The sequence below is a fragment of the Myxocyprinus asiaticus genome, chromosome 33 (genome assembly GCF_019703515.2).
Source record: "Myxocyprinus asiaticus isolate MX2 ecotype Aquarium Trade chromosome 33, UBuf_Myxa_2, whole genome shotgun sequence".
Classification (NCBI taxonomy): domain Eukaryota; kingdom Metazoa; phylum Chordata; class Actinopteri; order Cypriniformes; family Catostomidae; genus Myxocyprinus; species Myxocyprinus asiaticus.
This window is the reverse complement of record NC_059376.1, coordinates 37,033,436-37,054,987: the sequence shown is the minus strand read 5'-3', so window position 1 is coordinate 37,054,987 and position 21,552 is coordinate 37,033,436. Positions and strand designations below refer to the sequence as shown.

Here is a 21,552-nt window from a genome sequence, read left to right as displayed (position 1 = left end):
GTGGATTCCTGGATCTGTAAAGGTTGAGAACTTCTGCTATAATAAAGACATGCCCGTCTATATGATACTAGCCACTGCCTACCACATTTACTTTTATAGTTAATGATTAACTCAAATTAGGTGGCATCATTTAGCTACATTTTTAACCTCCACCCCCCAAAAAAATAGAAGTCTGTATGCAACACAAACAAATTCACTTTTTGATAAGCATGTTTACGTGAAGTACAGCGACACCAGTGTATGTTAACGTTGCTAAATAAAAAGCGACTATAATGAAACTCGTGTGGGGAAAAAAATAAGCAACTGAAGAAAACAAGTGTTTATATTGTTAAAAGCTCTAAAGTCATCAGGAGCCAGAACTAATCAATAATAAACCCGAACTCCTTTATGAGAGCTAGTTTAGGTCTTTTGTTAAGAATAAATTTCAACTTACTCACGCGCACTCATCCATTGTTTCACAACACGTATGTTCGGCTCAAGTGAAATAAACAGAGTTAAAAGTATTCAAAAGTGTCCATATGTAGTAATGTATAGACTTTTACTTTGTTGTGAACCCGGAGTCTTCAATGTCTCATGGGCTGCTGGTTAGCCAGTAGGCTAAACACTTCAGTCCACTCCTCCAAAGAAACTTAGTATCCATTCACGTCCACAACGAGTAACCGATGAGTTACAAAGTAACAAATAATTCCTAACAACAAGTAACAACGTATCGCCTGGCGTTGTTTATATTCCTGTTCAAAACTGATTTTAAAGTAGTCTCTGGGAGCGAATGTGTATGTGGAGTCGTCATCCTGTCGTGCTGTCAGTTCCCCATCTGTGCTTCAGTTCCCTGTGTGGATGAATCTGATTCTGATCATGAACTGCTGCAATAAAACTGGAGTTCCTTCATAAAATGACTCATCTGAATTCCTGAAACTGCGTTCTATTAATTCAGGAGAAATTTCACTTCTTTGGAAGGTAAATGCTATTTTATTAATTTGATTCTACTATTTCGATTCTTTAGATAGATAGATGGATGGATGGATAGACGGACGGACGGATGGATGGGATAGCTAGATAGATGGATGGATGGATGAATGGGTTTGACAGAGACAGACAGACGGATGGACGGATGGATGGATGGGTTAGATGGATGGATAGATGGATGGATGGATGGATGGATGGGTGGGTCAGACAGATGGATGGATGGATGGATGGGTTAGATAGATATATGGATGGATGGATGGATGGATGGGTTAGATAGATAGATGGATGGATGGATGGGTTAGATGGATGGATGGATGGATGGGTTAGATAGATAGATGGATGGATGGGTTAGATGGATGGATGGATGGATGGATGGGTTAGATAGATAGACAGACAGACGATGATGGATGGATGGATGGATGGATAGATAGATAGATTGTTGGATTAGATGGATGGATGGATGGATGGATGGATGGGTGGGTTAGACAGACAGATGGATGGATGGATGGATGGATGGGTTAGATAGATATATGGATGGATGGATGGGTTAGATAGACAGACAGACAGACGATGATGGATGGATGGATGGATGGATGGATGGATAGATAGATTGTTGGATTGGATGGATGGATGGATGGATGGATAGATTGATTGATTTGTGGGTGAAGAAATAAAAAATGGAACAATACATATATCTTTTTTACATTTTCATCATGTTTATTGAGTCAAATCTATCCTTCTTGTAACAGGCTTTTTCCAAAAAGAAAACAAAAGCATTACCTGAGAAAAATAAATAAATAAATAAATAATAATAATAATAATAACACATTAAGGCACAAAAAGAATGTACACTTTTACAGTAAGACAGTTTGTAAGGACAGGCACAGGATGAATTGGACAAGCCATGTACAAATCAAACTCCTGTTTACAAGAAGACTCAGAATATGGAGTGTCTATTATCATTAAAATACACACTGTGACCAGTTGTCTAATTGGCACGAGGTTTCACTTTAATGATAGCAAACATGTTTTTAAGTCAAATAATTTAAGGAGAGAGGAATAATTTAAATACAGTTAATGTGTTTGTGTGTTTAGTCAGTCATCAGACCCTCTCTAATAATGTCCAGCTCATAACATTGGGTCTCATAGCGGTAGGCCATGCGAATCTGAGCCACATTGGTTTTGCGAATGTCGTTGCCCTCTGGACCGTCCCTCAGGTAGTTGGCACAGAGGAAGTGTGTCTTGTTTGTGTGAAAAAGAATGATTTCTACATTGCAGTGTGACAATTGACATTCAAAGTCTTTAATTTTTTAAGTGTTAGGTCAGGTGAGCTAACCTCAGCAGATAGGCCGCTCTGCAAGACACTGTTTCTGGCAATCTCACACGTCACAGGTGCTGAGCTTGAACACCTGAGCTGCAATGGCATACTCCTCCATAAGAGGCTCCTATTGTTGTGGTAAGTCAGATAAACATAATGTCAATGAAAATCTGTCTAAAAGCATCCCATCTGTTTTTTTGTTTTGTTTTTTGTTTTACTGCGTGGCTGACTTTGATTATATACCATTATGTACATTATAGATTGATAAGCAAATGTGAACATATGGAAACGGGGTAAGGTCTCACCTTGGTGTAGTGGAACTGCATGGGGTCGTCAGAGGACAGGGTCACCATTAGGCCCTTTTTGTGGAACTCCAGCAGCAGGTTTTTATTATACTCCAGGTAATAATGTTACTGCAGGACAGGGCTCTGTGAAAAAGAACACACATGCATTATACATAAATCAGTGCACAGTCAGTAAGGACTAAAAGTGTTCAAGTCGCAAAGAGGTGGTACATTCTGCAGTTCACTGTTTATTTTCAACATGAATATACAGTACTGTACCTTATAAAGCTATAGCTTTTGCACTTTCATGACACTTTAATTTGTTGCCTACTGAAATACAATTTGTCCAGTGATGCACTGAAACCTGCTAGTCAAACTCCTTTTTCACAATTAAAAAGGTTTAGGTAGAACAATGCATGATAAGATCATCTTTACAAAAGGCCTTAATTCAATGCCTACAGGAATAATTAACCCCAAAATTAACATTTTGTCATTTGTTCACACCCATGTAATTTCAACCCAGTATATTTTTTTCTTCTTCAGTGGAACACAAAATGAGATGTTAGACAGAATCTCTGAGTGTCCCTTTTCCATACTAAGAATGTGAAAGCTACAAAAAGGACAGAAGAGCACCACTGTATTGGTTCAAAGACATTTTTGTCCTTTTATCACTTGGTTGTTTAAATCACCAACAGTTTTTGTTGTATGTATAAGAGCAGCGTGAATATTCTCTCTAAAAGTGGCATAACTACATGCCGAACTGTGGCTCTGGTTGAGATGGGGGTGTGTGACAGCCAGCCAAAAGGGATCAACCATGGAAGGCGAAAATGAGTCACAATTCCTTTAAAGGGATAGTTCACCCAAAAATGAAAATTCTCTCATCATTTAATCACCCTCATGCCATCCCAGATGTGTATGACTTTCTTTCTTTTGCAGAACACAAATTATGATTTTTAGAAGATTATTTCAGCTCTGTAGGTCCATACAATGCAAGTGAATGGGTGCCAAAATGTTGATGCTCCAAAAAGCACATGAAGGCAGCATAAAAGTAATACATATGACTCCAGTGTTTTAATCCATATCTTCAGAATTTACATGATAGGTGTGGGTGACAAACAGATCAATATTTAAGTCCTTTTTTTGCTAGAAATGCTTCTCCCTGCCCAGTAGGGGGTGGTATGCATGGAGAATGTGAATCAACAAAAAAACAAGAAGAAGAATGTGAAAGTGAAAGTTAAAGTGGAGAGTGACTGAGCAGGGGGGAGAATTTATAGTAAATAGTACTTAAATATTGACCTGTTTCTCACCTACACGTCATATCGCTTCTGAAAACATTTATTTAACCACTGGAGTCTTATGGATAACTTTTATTTTGACTTATGTAATTTTTGGAGCTTCAGAATGTTGGCACCCATTCACTTGCATTGTATGGAACAAAAGAGTTGGGAAATCCTTTCTAAACATCTTCATTTGTGTTCAGGAGATGAAAGAAAGTCATACACAACTGGGATGGCATAAGGGTGAGTAAATGGCGAGAGAATATTAATTTTTGGGTAAACTATCCCTTTAAGTCACAACATGAAAAAAAACCCCCAAAAAAACCCAAAACACAATTAAGTCAATTTGTTTGTGTGTCCCATAATGCGTAGTTGCAGAAGAGAGGGCTCTAGGCAGGCATGTCATGTACTTGCATTACCGCACACTATGCAGTGGGCCACTCCACAAATGACTGCATAAGATCTGGCCCTCAATGACCAAACCAGGGGAAGTCTGAAACATAAGACTTGAAAAACATTTTAAAATGGCACATCTGATTTTTATTTGCTTTTATGTGGCAAAACACTGCAGAACATTCTGTTGTTTTTGTTCTAATTTGTTTGTTTCTTCCAGAGATGTTTGTTGTGTTTCTTATTTCAACAGTATTTTTTGAAAAGAGAGAGAGAGAGAGAGGGAGAGAGAGAGAGAGAGAGAGAGAGAGAGAGAGAGAGAGAGAGAGAGAGAGGACAAAGTGGCAAGGTGAAGAGTGCCCCTATTGGTCAGGATAAGCAGTGTATTAACCTTCTTGAGGTTGAGGCCATGAGAGATGTTATCAGCAGTTATGAAGCAGGCCAGCAGGTGAGTAACAGCTCCAGCCTCCCCACAGTGAGGTCTGAACTGAAATGTGTTCATGCCTCTTTCCCTGGATGATGTAAAAACACAAATAGTAAACTTACAGTAAACTCAACATGCATCTGTCTGAGTGCAACTTTTTTAATATAACACACTCTCGTCTATTTTTTATGGTTTACAAATCATTGTATTACACCCAAGCCCATGATTTTATTTAATTAACTATGTTTTGAAGAAAATATGAGTGGTGCTCATTACCACAATGATATGTTTGTTCTGGGTTCTTGTCAGGGCATATCTGTTTGGTTGCTATGGTTTTCTGAGTGGTTGCTAGGGCATTGCTATGTGGTTACTAGAATGTTCTGGGTGGTTGCTAGGTGGTTACTTATTTTCCCAAGTCATAAGATGCCACTCCAAGTCCCTAGATACAACTCGAGACAACCATTCAAGGTAAATCTATAGGATTTGTTTGCAGATTGTATCACCCAATCAGGCAAAATCTTTCAGATCGCTTTGAAAAGTAATGGCACACCTCACCTCAACAAGCCACATGATTTGAGGTACGATTTATATCCGTAGAATAAACGGTGTGGGAATGTGATACAGACACTTGGGGATAGAGGTTTTGAAAAAGGCAGAGGCTATTTGCACTAAGGGCGATAGATGCTATTACTACATGTTAACAGCAACAAAAAGCATCACAGTGCAAACAATGGCAGATGCTACTTTCACTCTTAATTAAATACTAACATACAGTACAGGGGCATCTCTACAGTGTGTTTATTTAGAGTCCCACAGACACCCTAAACCCCTACCCCTAAACCTAACCTTCCCTTACAAAAATTAACCATGGTTATTCTTCAGTAACCATAGTATGGCCATTATATTTTGTATTAAAATCATAGTAACCACAAAATTAAGCATGGTTACTATATTAACACCATATTACTACAATAACCCAGATCAAACCTTTCTCTCAACTATACGACCATCACCAAATCACTGCAAGGAAATCAACCTTTATATTAGTTTTTATGTATTATTGTCTGGTGTGGGAGTAGAGAGGTGAGGACTCAAGTGCAGAATTGCAATGGGCTTTATTTGAATAAAACAAAGCAAACAACATCCCAAAACCAGACAGGACAGACCAAACACCAACACAGGGAGATTAAATAGAGAAGGAAATGAGGAGGGTAACGAGGTAGAGCAGGTGGAACAAATGAACTAATAACAAGGCAAACGAGGGGGTGGGGCTGAGACTTGAGACAGAAGAGCTCATGGCAAACTAACCTGACAGAAGACATGTGCTTCCACCAAACACAATGACAAGACAGAAGAGCACATGGCACGGGAACCAAACCCAATGCCATGCATTCACACAGAACAGAACAAGAGACTAACAGAAGTGTTAGAATCCGGTCATCGAAAACTGACATAGAACAGAGGTGACAGGAATCGAACCCGTGTCATCTGCATGAAAAAAAGCACACCTGCACCATCTTTACACACTACGCTATTGCTGCAACACTTGAGGGTGCAGTTTGTCTGTGTTTCCACCAGGCTTTTTGAGTACAAATAGCTGCACTATGTGGCAGGTGATATTTACACCTTGTGCAAATAGTCACTCCATTTGAAACATGCAATCTTTTTCTTTTTATGTTCTTGAGATACTCACTTGCGCAGCTGGTTGAGCCGGGCAATGTTTGCATACATAAATCCAGTAAGTGTATGATGGGTTCTTAACAATGTCCCACTCCTCTGGCTTAGGACTCTTTGTGGAGAACATGTGACCGCTGTGTTTAGACTCATCATCCACACTGTCAAAGCCTGTCACCTATACAGAAAGAAAAAACACATGAATGGATGGGTTAACGGTAACAGAATGTACTACACTGCATTCATATTATTTCATTTGTTGGATTCACTCACATGCTTCAACAAGACACTAAGTCCTGGGTTGGACTGTGGGTCAGTGGTGGCCTGGAAAACCAGGAGAAAGATGTTCTCCAGCATCTTTCCGAAGTGTGGCACAAAATTCCTGCCTCTGAAAATGTCACTAAAGGGAAAATAAGAGATATTCTGTTCACCTAGTTTCACGAAGACTAAGACACTGGTCATAAAACTGTTAACAGGGTGTGCATTTACAATATTCTGTATCTGAGTGGTGAAACAGGTTTACTAGATACTAGATTCTGGGCACTTGAATCATCCACTTGAGGTGGGGAGAAAAGACTCATTGCTCGTTAAACCAGCTTGAAAGTTTAGTCCACTCATTAGGATTACAGCCATAGATGAGCAGACGAGGTTCTGCATACTGGTATCTGGCATCCTCCAGGTCATTAGCCACTTCCTGTCCAGAGATTTTGGGTGGTTTGATTGGTTGGTTAGTGCAAATGGGACAATAAAGGAATAGATCACACAAAAACAAAAACCAAGTTAACCTTTGAAGCTCCAAAAAGCACATAAAGGCAACATAAAAGTAATCCATAAGACTCTAGTGCAGTGGTTCCCAACCCTTTTCTTGGAGGCCCCCCAACACTACACATTTTGGATAACTCCTTATTCAAACACACCTAATTCAGCTCATCAGCTCGTTAGTGGAGATTCCAAGACCTGAATTGGGAGTGTCAGAAAAGGGAGATATACAAAATGTGCAGTGTTGGGGGGCCTCCAGGAACAGGGTTGGGGACCACTGCTCTAGTGGTTTAATCCATGTCTTCTGATGTAAGTCTAATGTAACTCCTTTTTCACTATAAATCTTGACATCAGCAGTCTCCTTGGCGATCATGATTTCAAACTGGATTACACTTCCTAGTGCATTCTAGCACTCTGTGCATGCGTCATGTGGTAGGAAGTGTAACTGAGAAATCATGATTGTGTCTAGAGACATATTGTTTTAGTCTGTGCTCACCCAAAACCGATTGCGTCACTTCAGAAGACATGGATTAAACCACTGGAGAATATGGATTACGTTTATGCTCCCTTTATGTGCTTTTTGGAGCTTCAAAGTTCTGCCCACCATTCACTTGCATTGTATGTACCTACAGAGCAGAGATATTCTTCTAAAAATCTTTGTTTGTATTCTGCAGAAGAAAGAAAGTCATACACATTTGGGATAGCATGAGGTTGAGTAAATGATGAGGGATTTTTAATTTTTGGGTGAACTATTCCTTTATGTAATGGCATGGTTAACTCAACCCTTACCTTAATAATGGTGGCAAAACACTCTCCAGATATGTGGTTTTCAGACTTCAGATAAAGATCACGCAGCTCACTGGCACCCACTGGGTTGTACTTGGCATTTAATTTATCGAAACGCTGGAAGGTTTGTCCACCCTGCATGAAGAAGAATATGAAAGGGATGAGGGCTTTATAATGTGTTCACATACTGTAATTACGAAACAATTTGGAGATTCTACTCTGAGCTCAGACTTAGAAATGATTAAATTCTAAGACAACACCCATAATGCCAAAATGTATCCATGTACGAATTTGCTGATGACAGAAAAATGTGTAATCACTACAGTTAACCTCTATATGTCTTGCAAAATACTGAAGAACTTAAGTTGTGTTAAAGCACATTAGGTACACTGGCTATAATAAAATGGCATTTCAAACAAATTTTTGTTGAGGTAGCTACATAACTAGCTTAAAAGAGATACTTCACCCAAAAATGTCTGGCATCATTTACTCACCAAAGTGTTGCCCCAAAACAGACTTTCTTTTTTCTGTGGAACACAATAGGACATATTAGACAGAATGTTAGCCTCAGTCACCATTCACTTTTATTGTATGGAAAAAATTATGCAATGAAAGTGAACCGTGACTGAGGCTAACATTCTGTCTAATGTGTCTTTTTGTGTTCCACAAAAGAAAAAAAAAGCCAAAGGCTTGGAACAACATGAGGGTAAGTAAATGACAATAGGGTGAACTATAACTTTAACTTTTGAAGCAGTTGATTTTACATGACATCACAGCGGTCAAGTCAGAGCTTTTATAAAATTCCAACTTTCCGAATGCCTGGTAATTACGGGTTCTACCAGTGTGTGAATGATTTCTACAGCTTAAAAACGTGTAACTCATACGGTTTTTCCAACAAGACATGAACGCATCATTAGATAAGAAAACATATCAAAAGGCCAAACAGGTTTGATGCAATAAATATCTTCAAAATCATTTCAAAGAATGGGTGGGTGGATTTTCTAACCCATGTGATGCCCCAAAAATAGAGTATATGACCACTGCATAATAAGCTTGCTTGCTGATCTGTAATTACTGCCTCAAGCACCAATTTACATGTGCCCTGAAGAATAATTTCACAGACACATATTATTTATAGTCCTGAAGGACTTATACCTACAGCATGCACATCCAGGGAGTCTACAGTCAGGTCATACGGGTGCAGATTGAGAGAAGCAAAAAGTTCCTTCATGGTTATTTCCTTGCCCTTCAAAACTTGAACTGCTCGATCTGCGTCTACACGGTAGGACTTCTTGATGAAGCGGAGAAGATGCTTCTGGTTCATGCAAGTGGCAGCGTGGATGTGAATATCAACCTATGCCAGTGACAACAATACATGACAACATGTCAAAAGTCAACATATTTATTAACAGGCTAAATTTGCTGTAACACATGTAACAAAAATATAATCAGATCATGACTCATATAATAGATCTGAGTAATATCGTCACTGGCACTGCCTTATAAAAATGTGTGTTGCTGTGAGTTGTTCACTGTGAATTGTTTTATTGTCAATGACAGGTAGCTGTTGTGAGTCGTACCTTCCTGCAGTTGTAAAAGTCTCTGTGGGGATTTTTCTTCAGCTCTTTCATTTCCTCCATTGTTTTAGCGATAAACAAAATGAAATTTGTGGTGCTTAAAAACGCAAGTACTTGCGTGAACACACAAGCCACTGTGAATGAGCTTCTTTCATAGCATTTATGAATGCACAATGGACATCAAGAATTCCACTAAAATATGACTTAAATTTCAGGTTGTTTCTTACCAAAGTCTATCGTATGCCTAACACATGCAGAAGATTTTAAATATGACGCAGGAGTCGCATGGACTACTTTTGGCGAGCTCTGTGCACTTTGCTAGTTTTTTGCTTTTTGTGTCATAAACCAGTGAGATTCGATACAACCTGTTCCAAAACTGTTCTATAAAGTCAATATGTCAAAGAATTAAAAATCCTCAGGCTCTGCAGACATTAAAAGACACTTACATGCTCAAGCTGATACCCCTGACAAGGCCGCAGACCAGGGACTCGGTTTGGAAGGTGCGATGGGAGAGATTTAGCGTCAACTGTCGAGCATGTCGGCAATGCTGACGAAGGTCATTGCTAACTTGGAGGATCTTGCTGTAATACGTCAATCGATCACTGCCATGGAGATGAAATTCATCGAGTTGGTTACAAGAATGGGGGACGTCGAGAAACTGATAGATTATCTGGAGTCATCGGAGTGGGAATTAGCTGCTAATCCACTAGCGACCAAGACAGACTTGGAATGCATTTGGGAAAAGTTGGAAGACCTTGAGAATCGTAATTGGTGAAACAATGTCTGAATTGTTGGAATTTCTGAAGATGAAGAAGGCCGAGATATGGTGAAATTCCCAGACGAGCTCTTCCCATGTCTGCTTGACATAACAGCCATAAGCTGGAAATCAAACGAGCTCACAGGGTCCTGGCTCGAAGATCCACTGAGGGAGACAGGCCCCGGTCAATTCTGGCCAAATTTCTGAGATCATCCGATAAAGATCTTGTGTTACGTGAGGCAAGGAATAAAGGAAGGCTTTCTTGGAAGAACCACAGCATTTTCTTATTCCCAGACTTTGCAAATTCAACAAGAGAGAAACGTGATCGATTCAAGGAATGCAAGAAACTCTTACATCAATGGAAGGTCCCTTTTGCACTGATGATCCTGGCCAAATTAAGAATAGATACTAAGGATGGCCACAAAATATTTACATGCCCACAGCAAGCGATGTCCTTCATAAAGTCAATGGAATGAGTAAATCATGGTGTGATTCTCATGTTGCAGCCAAGTGAGCCTGACTAACTGAACATTCACTTGACCGTCTGAAGAAGCTGGGTGCCTTTTTTGTTTCTTTTTGTGCTGGTTCTTCCTAGCGGCTGGAGTTTGTTTTATGGAATAACACTCCTTCAAGAAACTTTTGCATCGACGGAGGGTCGCTTTTGCACTGAAGTTCCAGGCCAGATTGAGAATAGATGATAAGGATGGCCGCAAAGTATTTACTTGTCCCCAAAAAGTATAGTCCTTCATGAAGTCAATGGAATGAGTAAGTCATTGTGTGGCACTCGCTTTGCAGCCAAGTGAGCCTGACTCACTGAACTTGACCGTCCGAGGAAACTGGGTGCCTTTGTTTCTTTTTGTGCTGGTTCTGCCTAGCAGCTGGAGTTTGTTTTGTGGAAAAACACTCCTTCTGGACAGTTTGTGGATGAAACTGCACGTTCTTTGTGCTCATGCCTCCTATTGGCTGGAGTTTGTTTTGTGGAGTAATTTTTGCAGGACATTGGAATGATAAGGGTCATCTGCTACACTCATGAAACAGCCGGCTCACTGAACATTCGTATGACTGTCCAAGGAAAATGAACGGGTTTTTCTTTGGGGGGGGGGGGGGACACACCTTCAGGACAGTTATGTGGATGAATCTACATGTTCTTTGTGTTTATTCTTCCTATTGGCTGGAGTTTGTTTTATAGATTTTCTTCTGTTATGTAATTCTATCTCACAAAATTATTATAGAATCACCAGACTTGAGCAATCCGATGGCAAAGTTGTCGCGGGGGCTCTCACAGGCGTACATGGACTGTTTGCGCACGTTTTTCTTTTTTCTGTTTGTTTGGTTCGGAGTTTGACTGTTGCACTAATGTTGGAATGTGGTCATTATAATTTTATTTTTGACACACAATCTATTTTTTCTCATATGTCAAAATGCCAGATGTTAATATGAGTGGATTGTCTCTCTCCACGTGGAATAAAAAGAAGGAAGGTTATTTCTTGTCTTAAATGAAAGAAATATGATATAGTGTTTCTTCAAGAAACGCATCTTTCACTGCAGGAAGCTGAACAATTTGGGAGGTTATGGGGTGGGCATGTCTTTAGTGCTGTCTCAATTAAGAGCAGGGGAGTCATTACATTGATAAGTAAACATCAGCAATTCAAATGTCTCAAACAGAGTTAATTAATTTAGGAAGAGTCATTATTGTTTTAGCAGAAATTCAGGGGCAAAGTCTTATTTTGGCTAATATTTACACACCTAACCCTGATGATCAGGGGGTTTTTATAGATCTTGAAAGGATGTTGCAAGCCCCTGGCACCCCTTTTGATATAATACTGGGAGGAGACTTTAATCTATTGATGGACTCAGTCCTTGATCATAGTGAAGCAAAAGTGTGTAAGCCCCCTAGAGCAACACTGACGCTTCAAAGGATGTGTAAAAATCTTGGTCTTACAGATATTTGGAGACTTTTGAACCCATCTGGTAGGGACTATACATTCTTTTCATCAGTCCATAGGATTTATTCTAGAATAGATTTATATATATATATATATATATATATATATATATATATATATATATATATATATATATCTAAGTCCCTCATTTCATCTGATGTTGATTGCTCAATTGGACATTTTATTCTCAGATCATGCCCTGGTGAGTTTAGAGGTGTTGCCACATACGGAGAAAAAGAAATCATATAGTTGGCACTTTAATGTATCCCTTTTGCAAAATCCTGAATTCCAACAAATGTTAAAGGCTGAAATCAATGTTTATATGGAGACCAACTGGTCCTCAGTATCCTCTGTAGGCGTGGTTTGGAAGGCATTTAAGGTGGTTCTTAGGGGCGGGATCATATAGTATGCCTCATTCATCAAAAAATCCAAAGCATGAGAATTCGTGGAGTTGGAAGGGAATATTAAAAGTGCCGAGGCAGAGCTGAAGCGCTGATTGTTGTCTGATGGCCTCAGAGAATTGACCCGATTGAAATACAGTTATAACACTATTTTGTCATGGAAGGTGTAGTTTTGGTTATTCAGGGCAAGACAGTCATACTTTGAGTCAAGGGACAAAGCAGGAAAACTTCTGGCTATATATATAAGCAGAGAGAGTCCTTTTCTACCATTCACCTCAGTGAAATCTGCTGGTGGTAAAATATTAACCTCAGCCATTGATATTAATAATGCTTTTAAAGAATTCTATCTTGATCTCTATAGTTCCACGTCTTCGTCTACTGATGAAGATATTAGAAATTCTGTGGAACCATTAGAACTCCCTAAACTGACGACTGAGCAAAACAATTCTCTTGATTCTGAAATAACATTAGAGGAGCTTGGGAAAGTAATTAAGGCCTTGCCTACCGGCAAGGCTCTGGGGCCGGATGGCTTTGCCGCTGAATTTTTTAAATCTTATGCTACAGAACTGGCTCCACTTTTGCTAGAAGTTTATACAGAATCATTAAAGAATGGAAAGCTTCCGCCAATCATGACACAAGCCCGGATCAGTCTGATTCTTAAAAGGGCAAAGATCCAAGCAAGTGTAAGAGTTACAGTCCAATTTCCCTGATCCAGCTAGACGTTAAAATATTGTCAGAAATTTTGGCTAACCGATTAAGTTATGACATCTCTTATACATATAGATCAGGTGGGTTTATTCGGGGCCACAGCTCTTCTGATAACATTAGGCGTTTCATCAATATTAGGTGGTCAGTGGCGAATGATCAGACTCCGGTCGCTGCCATCTCACGTGATGCCGAAAAGGTGTTTGATATGGTAGAATGGGATTATCTTTTTAAGGTTTTGGAAATATATGGGTTCGGGAATACTTTTATTGGATGTATTAAGTTACTTTATTGACACCCGGTAGCGGCGGTACAAACAAATGGATTAATTTCAGATTATTTTAATCTAGATAGGGGCACCCGGCAGGGTTGCCCTCTTTCCCCATTATTGTTCTGTCTTGCCTGGAACCAATAGCATTCGCAATAAGAAAGGAAGATGATTTTCCAGGGGTTGTGTCGCATAAGCTTTTGCTTTACACAGATGATATATTATTATTCGTCTCCAACTCTTCTAGATCTATGCCTTGCCTCCACAAAATGATTAATTCCTTTTCTAAGTTCTCGGGATACAGAGTTAATTGGTCTAAATCCGAAGCTTTGGCTCTGACAGCGTACTGCCTGGTAACGGCTTTTCAACCGGGTGCCTTTCAGTGGCCCAAACAGGGCATTAAGTTTTTGGGAATTTTATTCCCAGCAAATTTGTGTGATTTAGTTAATTTTGACACTTTAATAAAAAGGTTTTCGAGTGATGTGGGCAGGTGGGCTTCATTACATTTATATATGATTGGGAAGGTTAATGTTATTAAAATTAACTGTATTCCAAAATTCAACTACCTGCTACAGTCTCTCCCTATAGATGTCCCCCTCTCTTATTTCAAGCAGTTTGATAGCATAGTGAAGTCCTTCATTTGGAATGGTAAATGTCCCAGATTACATTTCAGTAAGCTGCATAGGTACATTGACAAAGGTGGGCTAGGCCTACCCAAGATTTGGTTTTATTATTATGCGTTCTGTCTCAGACATTTGGAGCACTGGATAGAGGGGGTTAAGTATTGAATCTGTTTGTATATGTTTTGCTTTTATTTGTTTAATATATGAATCAATTAAAAAATGTTAATCACAAAGAACATCTTATGTGTTCTACATACACATAAGTCATACAGGTTTGGAACAACATGAAGGCGAGTGCATTTTGACAGAATTTTCAATTCTCTCATCATTTACTCGCCCTCATGCCATCCCAGATGTGTGACTTTCTTTCTTCTGCAGAATATTTTAGAAGAATATCTCAGCTCTGTAGGTTCACACAATGCAAGTGAATGGTGACCAAAACTCTTAAGCTCCAAAAATCACATAAATGCAGCATAAAAGAAATCCATAAGACTCTAGTGGTTTAATCCATGTCTTCTGAAGCGATCCAATTTTTTTGGTTGGGAACAGACCAAAAATATAACAACAAAATATAATATATGCCTTTGCAGTCTCTAGGCACGATCATGATTTCAGGCTCGATTTCACTTCCTAGTGCTTGATTTATGCACAGAGCGCTAGATGGTACAAGGAAGTGTAGTCAAGCTTTAAATCATGATCACCAAGGAGACTGCTGATGTCATGATTTATAGTGAAAAAGGAGATATATTTTGGTCTGTTCTCATCCAAAACCAAATGGATCACTTAAAACACCATGGATTTTGTAAACAAAAATTAACTATTCCAACTTTCAATGTTGTGATTTCAACACTGAATGCAACATGGGAGCATATCATAGCATGGAATCAAGATGTGATCTGCAAGACTTTATTGGACTCATGTCGTCGATAAAGGTGGCAAGGTTAGGACCGGGATGGTTCAGATGCTGGTGTTTATCAGCGGATGCTGTGTCTTTGTAGACGTAGATAACGCCATCCTTCATGCGAGCAACGTAGCCAAGGTTTGGAGGCAGATCTTTTGTGCAGAAAGAGTCTTCAGCAGCCTTAGGAGGAGGGGTGAAGACTGAAACACAACAATGACTTTTACGTTCACACTGTGTGGTTGCATTTGAGCAAATTCATAAATGTATTTTTTCCCCTCGATATTTTGGGTTTCCATTGAAAACATTTTCACGGCACGGTACAGACCCTTACAAGCCAGCTCAAAATCATCAATGGTGCAGTAAAGTTTGATTAAATGTTTATTATTTATTTATATACGTTTATACATTTATCAACAAGCGCCTTGCTTAGACGGTTATATATGATTGCAAAAAGAAATACCTGTGCATTTATTTTGCACAGGTAATATGAGACACAGTTAGAAATAGTGTAAGACAACTGTACTTAATGTTTTTGTGTACTGTATGTGGGTGGTTGATGCATGTCCATGGATTTTTCTGAAAGGTTAAAATGTATATGAAGATTTAATGTTAAAATGAATATGAATGTGTAAGGAAAAGTGGTACTGTAACTGGTCACCATTTCAAGATGTTCAGTTTTTTAAATCACCTTTTTTGCCTTAACTAGTTCATTTTAAGTGTCAAATAAATATTCTTTTGTCTCTCAATATATAATTAAAATGGTGTAAAATATGCATGTATAATTATTGTATTATATTAATGTATTATCATAAAAAAATGTGCAAACCTCTCACATGATTTTACATTGAATGACATGCCAACAAACAAGTATTTCATGTCAACTACCCATATGCTAAATAGTTATCTGATGTAAAAATAACTTTTATCAGTGGTATATCAGACATTCAAAGCTGTATGACATGACTTTATGAATTAGGCTGACAGCACTTTTCTTGTTAATAGGCAATAAGATTACAACACGATTCATGGATCAAATTATCTGAAGATTGCCTTTGTGGTGGGGCAGCAGTAAATTATTCACCAGATAATCTGCTTTTGCATGCTATCTGTTCTCCCCACTAGTCACACATGTGAAACTAAAGCACTTTCTGTAAGTTCTTTGGATAAGGGCATCTGTTATGCTTTCAATGTAAATTTAAATGCAAATGTGGCCACTGGGTGCATTACAACGGCTGGGTGGCAACATATTTAAAACCAATAATATGCCATCATGCCTGGACAGATGAGTAGAATCCAAGGCAAGAACTGATGACTACACATTTAGGAAGGGTGAATTCCCTCAGTTCCCTAAATACCACTCTTAAATGTAACGTATACATTTAAGAAACCAAATCCAGGGCTGGGCAGGCCGCACCTGCTAAGATAGAGTGATCCCCTTGGCTGGTCTGTTTCTGCTAATCCTGCAGTGGTCTTGGTAAAGGGCAACATGATGTAAGAACAACTCAAAACTTACGTAACATGTCCCAGTCACTAAGGACATTCCTAGAAGACATACATTGGAACGTACCCAAGCAGCATAGTCACCAGTGATGGACACCCTCTGGAAGTGAGGCACCTCCAAGTAGGTTGGTTTGTCTTCTAGATGGGGCAGAGTACGGCTGAGATGCTTCTTACTGTGTGGGGATTGGTTAGGAATGAGGTTAGGAATATTCTATGTATCCTTACACAAACAGGTGACATATTTCATCAATTACCACTTCCAGGGTGGAAATTACCCACTAGTTAATAACTGAAACTTTTAAAAGATATACTAAATATGTACAAATATATACTAAATATAGGCTACATTACTCTAAATTGTACTATAGCCTTTAATATTATACTATATATAGGCCTACTATTTTACCAAATATTATGCTAAATAAAATGTATAGCCTAACACATAGATTTAATTCTGCATATTATAGGACTAACCTTTCAAGAGAGATTTCAAACCAAATTTTTGTAACCTCAAAAGTTAGATTACTAGTAAATTATACCGCGTATTTTCACCTGCCACCAAAATGACAGCCCCATCTCATGGTGGCCATCCAGTTGAGATCACATGACCAACCAGCAACCTCCCTTACTATCATACACTTTTGGCATCAGTTACCAGAAACTTTTTCTGGAAGCTTCATCTATGACAATGCCGATAGATATCAGTACAGTATAGTCCAAGACCACTTTCTCATCAGCAGTGTTGGGTAAGTTACTCTAAAAAAGTAATTAATTACTAACTACTAATTACATCTTCTACAGTGTAATTAGATTACTGTACTAATTACTCTGTCTGAAAAGTAATTGCATTACTTATTACTAATTACTTTCTAAAACCCTTATCAACCTCGACCAGATGAAAAATGCAAGGATAGACATTGAAACTGTTCTTTTAATTCTTTCAAATAAATCATATAAAATCAAATAAATTATTCATGAACTGGCCAAAGAATTTAAGGGGGCAGCGTTAAATTAGAAAACATATATTTTAACATTAGACGTTAAATTTCGATTTTAAATTCACTATTGTTTTATATAGAATTGTTCTATAGTCTATACAGTATTTAACGCAATTACATTAGAAGTAACTGTAATTAAATGAAGAGAAATCCTTTACTATTTTCAATGAAAAAAAAATTAATTACAGTAATTAATTACTAAGTAATGCATTACATGCAACACTCCTCATCGGCCAGCAAAATATAAACAAAAAATTATTGTCACTGAATAATTTGTACAGTGACCGCTTCTCTACATCATCATCTTCGGCTACGTGCTGGGCCAGCTCCTGGTTAAGGATAGAATAGTTGTCAGCCACATCGAACAGGGAAATCTCCTCACGGACGTCCTCATCTTTGGTCTCTGAAGCAAACACATGCTCAGCGATCGCACGCATACGATTGTCTGTTTCTGATTGCCAAAAAATGCATACAGATTGGTTTCATGCAAGTGAATTTTTAAAGTAGAAATCTGTCTACTAAACAGCACTAGAAAGCCCAAAAGCTGTTCAGATGCATCAACCAATATAATTTGATCTGTATGGTGTGACAATCATCTAAACATGAAATGTATTTAAAATGGTAAACACTGCGCTGAGTGATTCCAGCCAGGTCTCCTAAGCAACCAAATTGGCCCGGTTGCTAGGGAGGGTAGAGTCACATAGGGTAACATCCTTGTGGTCGCGATTAATGGTTCTCGCTCTCAGTGGGGTGCGTTGTAAATTGTGCGTGGATCGTGGAGAGTAGTATGAGCCTCCACATGCTGTGAATCTCCCTGGTGATAAGATGCGCGGATTGACGGTCTCAGAAGCGGAGGCAACTGAGACTTGTCCTCCACCACACAGATTGAGGGGAGTAACTGAGCCACCACGAGGACCTACTAAGTAGTGGGAATTGGGCATTCCAAATTGGGAGAAAAGGGGATTCAGAAATAAATAAATAAGGTAAACACATACAAGTGAGCCACCAGCTTGTATTTATATATTCAGTATCTGACTGATACTGTTCTTTAGACATTTTGAGACAGTACTAATTCCGAACTTGACACCCAAAGCATGCTTTTGGCACAAGTAGATTCAGAACGAGTCACTGCTGTGACCTCCCGCAGTAATGAAACAAAATATCCCATGCAGAGATGAGCAAAACAATTTATGACAAACTCATTAAGCCAAGACACACATCACTAACAGCATAGCCCAAATCTTAACATTTAGAATTTAAAGTCTAAATAAGACCAGAAAATGTGTGATTTCACAGACCTACTTCTTAAAAGTTGTCAAGAATTTCTGTAGACATGTACAGAAATCACAAATCTAAGCCCAAAGGACACAAAAAGACAATTTTGACATTTGTGTACTAATAAACTATAGTGGGGTTAAAAGAAATCTGAGACCACTAGTGATTTCATTTTAATTGTATTTATTTATTTTGTTGCTGTATTTTTCCAGTTTAATGTAAAAAATAATTACAGATGATATCAGTTTAACATCGCCAGTAAAAATTGCCATGGACACCGTAAGCTTCTGCAAAAAAAATTGATAAGTGATCAAGAAATGGTGCAGAATATTAAATATGTTTTATTGATTTTACGTTATAACATTTCTTTCTTTAAAAAAACAAATCTAAATCCTACAATTTTCAGTTTAATTTGAGGTTTAAATTAGATTTGAATCCCAGATTTTCAATTAAGTCTTAGACTTTTGAACCCCACTGTATATTTTCACTTAAAGATACAAATGAATATAATATAAAAGCTAGATGGAAGTTTTGCCACTAGGTCCATACTTTTCCTTAACATTTAAGCATTTTCTAAGTCTATCTCGGGCAGGTTCTTTTATACTTACTCCCTTCTGATTATTCATTTCCCCAGAGTGGGCAGAGAAGATACAAAACATTGAAAAGAAATGGAAGTTATAGGTTAGACTGCATTTGTAAAAAACAAATTGGAGCTGTAATGTTATAAACATTTGAGTTAACACACATGGCACCTGAACAGCAATAATTCTGTAATATTAAATGAACATTGACTTTCCTCTCCTGTAACAATTAAATTAATAACACAACATTAACAACTTTATTAAAAGTACTATAAAAATATGAGATATTTCTGAATATGTATATAAAAAAAAAAAAGGTTCATGAATTTAACAATAAAATAACATTGTGAATAGCCTATATAGGGGCACAGTGGATTTTATAGAAGTATTTTAAAGTGAAATTAAGTATAGTGAAAAAGATTTTTGCAGGTCATTAATGTAGTTTAATGTGTGTGGTCATCATATATAAGGAAAATAGAAAGATAAATTCAATCAAACACCAGCAAGTCATGCTCATTGTGAACATTTGTTTGTATTTTGTTCACTTTCATGACGATTCCAAAAAGAATGGTGACACTAATGTGCTTTTTGGTTTAAACCATGGATAGTGAACACCAGATAAATAAACAATAAAAAGTATGTTTGTAGTTTGTTTTAATCATTTTTATTGTAATAAACAATAATAAAGTTATTTGCCCCTTGGAGGTTTGACATTCCTTAGCCTTCACCCTTCCTCTCCCAAACTTTCTTTAAATTCACACCTAGATTTTAAGGGCCAATCTTCTGGATATGTCATCTGCAACGGGTTCCCACATCATGTACCAGTTCATGCTCATCCACCCTTCCCAACACTCAAGCAATCACCCATCTACAGTTCCTTCTTAACACTTACACTTCTCCATGACCATGTTTCTAACGACCTGATATAATCCCCTGCTGTCCGCTCAGTGAATCCCTTGGGGTTTCCACCAGTAAACAGACATCCCTACCCTGCAGTGTTTCTATTTCTGATCCATATATGTAAACCCATCATGACATCACATCAGTCTGCAAATTAGAATTTAGATTATTCTTAGCCTGCACATAGAAAGCAGAATGTCTGCTAGCTCTCCATCTGTCTATAAATGTGAGGCTGAAATTAAATAGATATCTAGCTAAGAAGAAAGAAGCCGTTCCAATTCAAATTCATCATGTTGGAAAACAAAAACAAAAAAAAAACTCTCAGCTGTTCAGAATTCGGACAAACATTTATGATGTAAAAATAAACTTTAGGTAAGTTATGGCATGTCCAGCAATGGCATGACACTTGAGCTGCTAGAATTCACTGACTGGTAAGAATGTCTCTTGCATTTTCAAGCCTCCATCTACTGTAACTAATGTCATAACTCAGAGTTGTTGAGCTCATTGAGTCATATCGAACAATCCTCTACATTGCTACAGCTTCAAAGAACATCAGTGTGAAACAGGGCTCTGAAGAAAGATGTCCGCACACACTTGAGTTTCCCAACAGCTGGCACGAGTCCGGCCAGGAATTTATATGGATAAGAACCTCTGCATGCATACATACTTACATGAAGAAGTAAGCTTTGATTTGACATCTTTTTACAAACTAAGCTAAAAAATAAGATGTTGCACACCATTCCTTCTCCAAACACCACAAACCAGTCCTTCATAGGTACTGAGGCAGTTTTTCACAGGTAGAACACTAACACCTCAGCTTTCATTCTGCTGCCATTTGTTAAAATGTCAGGGGTATTGGCAGGGTTTAAGGTCACAACTTTTCACAGTTGCTTTTGTCTGTGATACTGACATCTCTTTAAATTAAAGTCATCCAAACACCCTCAAATACTACCTATAGATGAAAAAAACAATAATGGTTGTCGGGAAAACCTGACTTTGGCAACTATATTTGTTGTAAGAGTTGTAGGCTTCCTTGAGAAGTTGATTTGGAAACATAATGCCAGTCACTGTATTCTCCTTTTTAGGTTTCATATTACATGTGACATTAAAACAAATGTATAAATTATGTTAAAACCAAATATTGTCAGGTGGTGACAGGACACTCACCGGCACAGTGACTTTGGGCATGTTGGCTGCTTGTCCCTGACACTACCACTCTTCCCGCAGAATGCTGGCTGGTCC

The 21,552-nt window shown here is 38.3% G+C and overlaps 1 protein-coding gene and 1 pseudogene across 3 annotated transcripts in view; both read right to left on the bottom strand.

Annotated features, from left to right (window-relative positions):
- LOC127423920 (DENN domain-containing protein 2C-like) overlaps nt 1-823 on the bottom strand; it is a 35,205-nt gene extending 34,382 nt beyond the window's left edge. For 2 of the 3 annotated variants that reach the window (XM_051668609.1, XM_051668611.1), the window contains exon 1: nt 543-823. The gene's annotated coding sequence lies outside the window, so the exon portion shown is untranslated. Of the gene's footprint in view, nt 1-433 lie in introns of all 3 variants that reach the window. The other variant, XM_051668610.1, reaches the window with a different exon arrangement.
- An 868-nt stretch (nt 824-1,691) lies between these two features.
- On the bottom strand, nt 1,692-21,520 carry LOC127423926 (AMP deaminase 1-like; annotated as a pseudogene).
- Between the last annotated feature and the right edge of the window lie 32 nt (nt 21,521-21,552).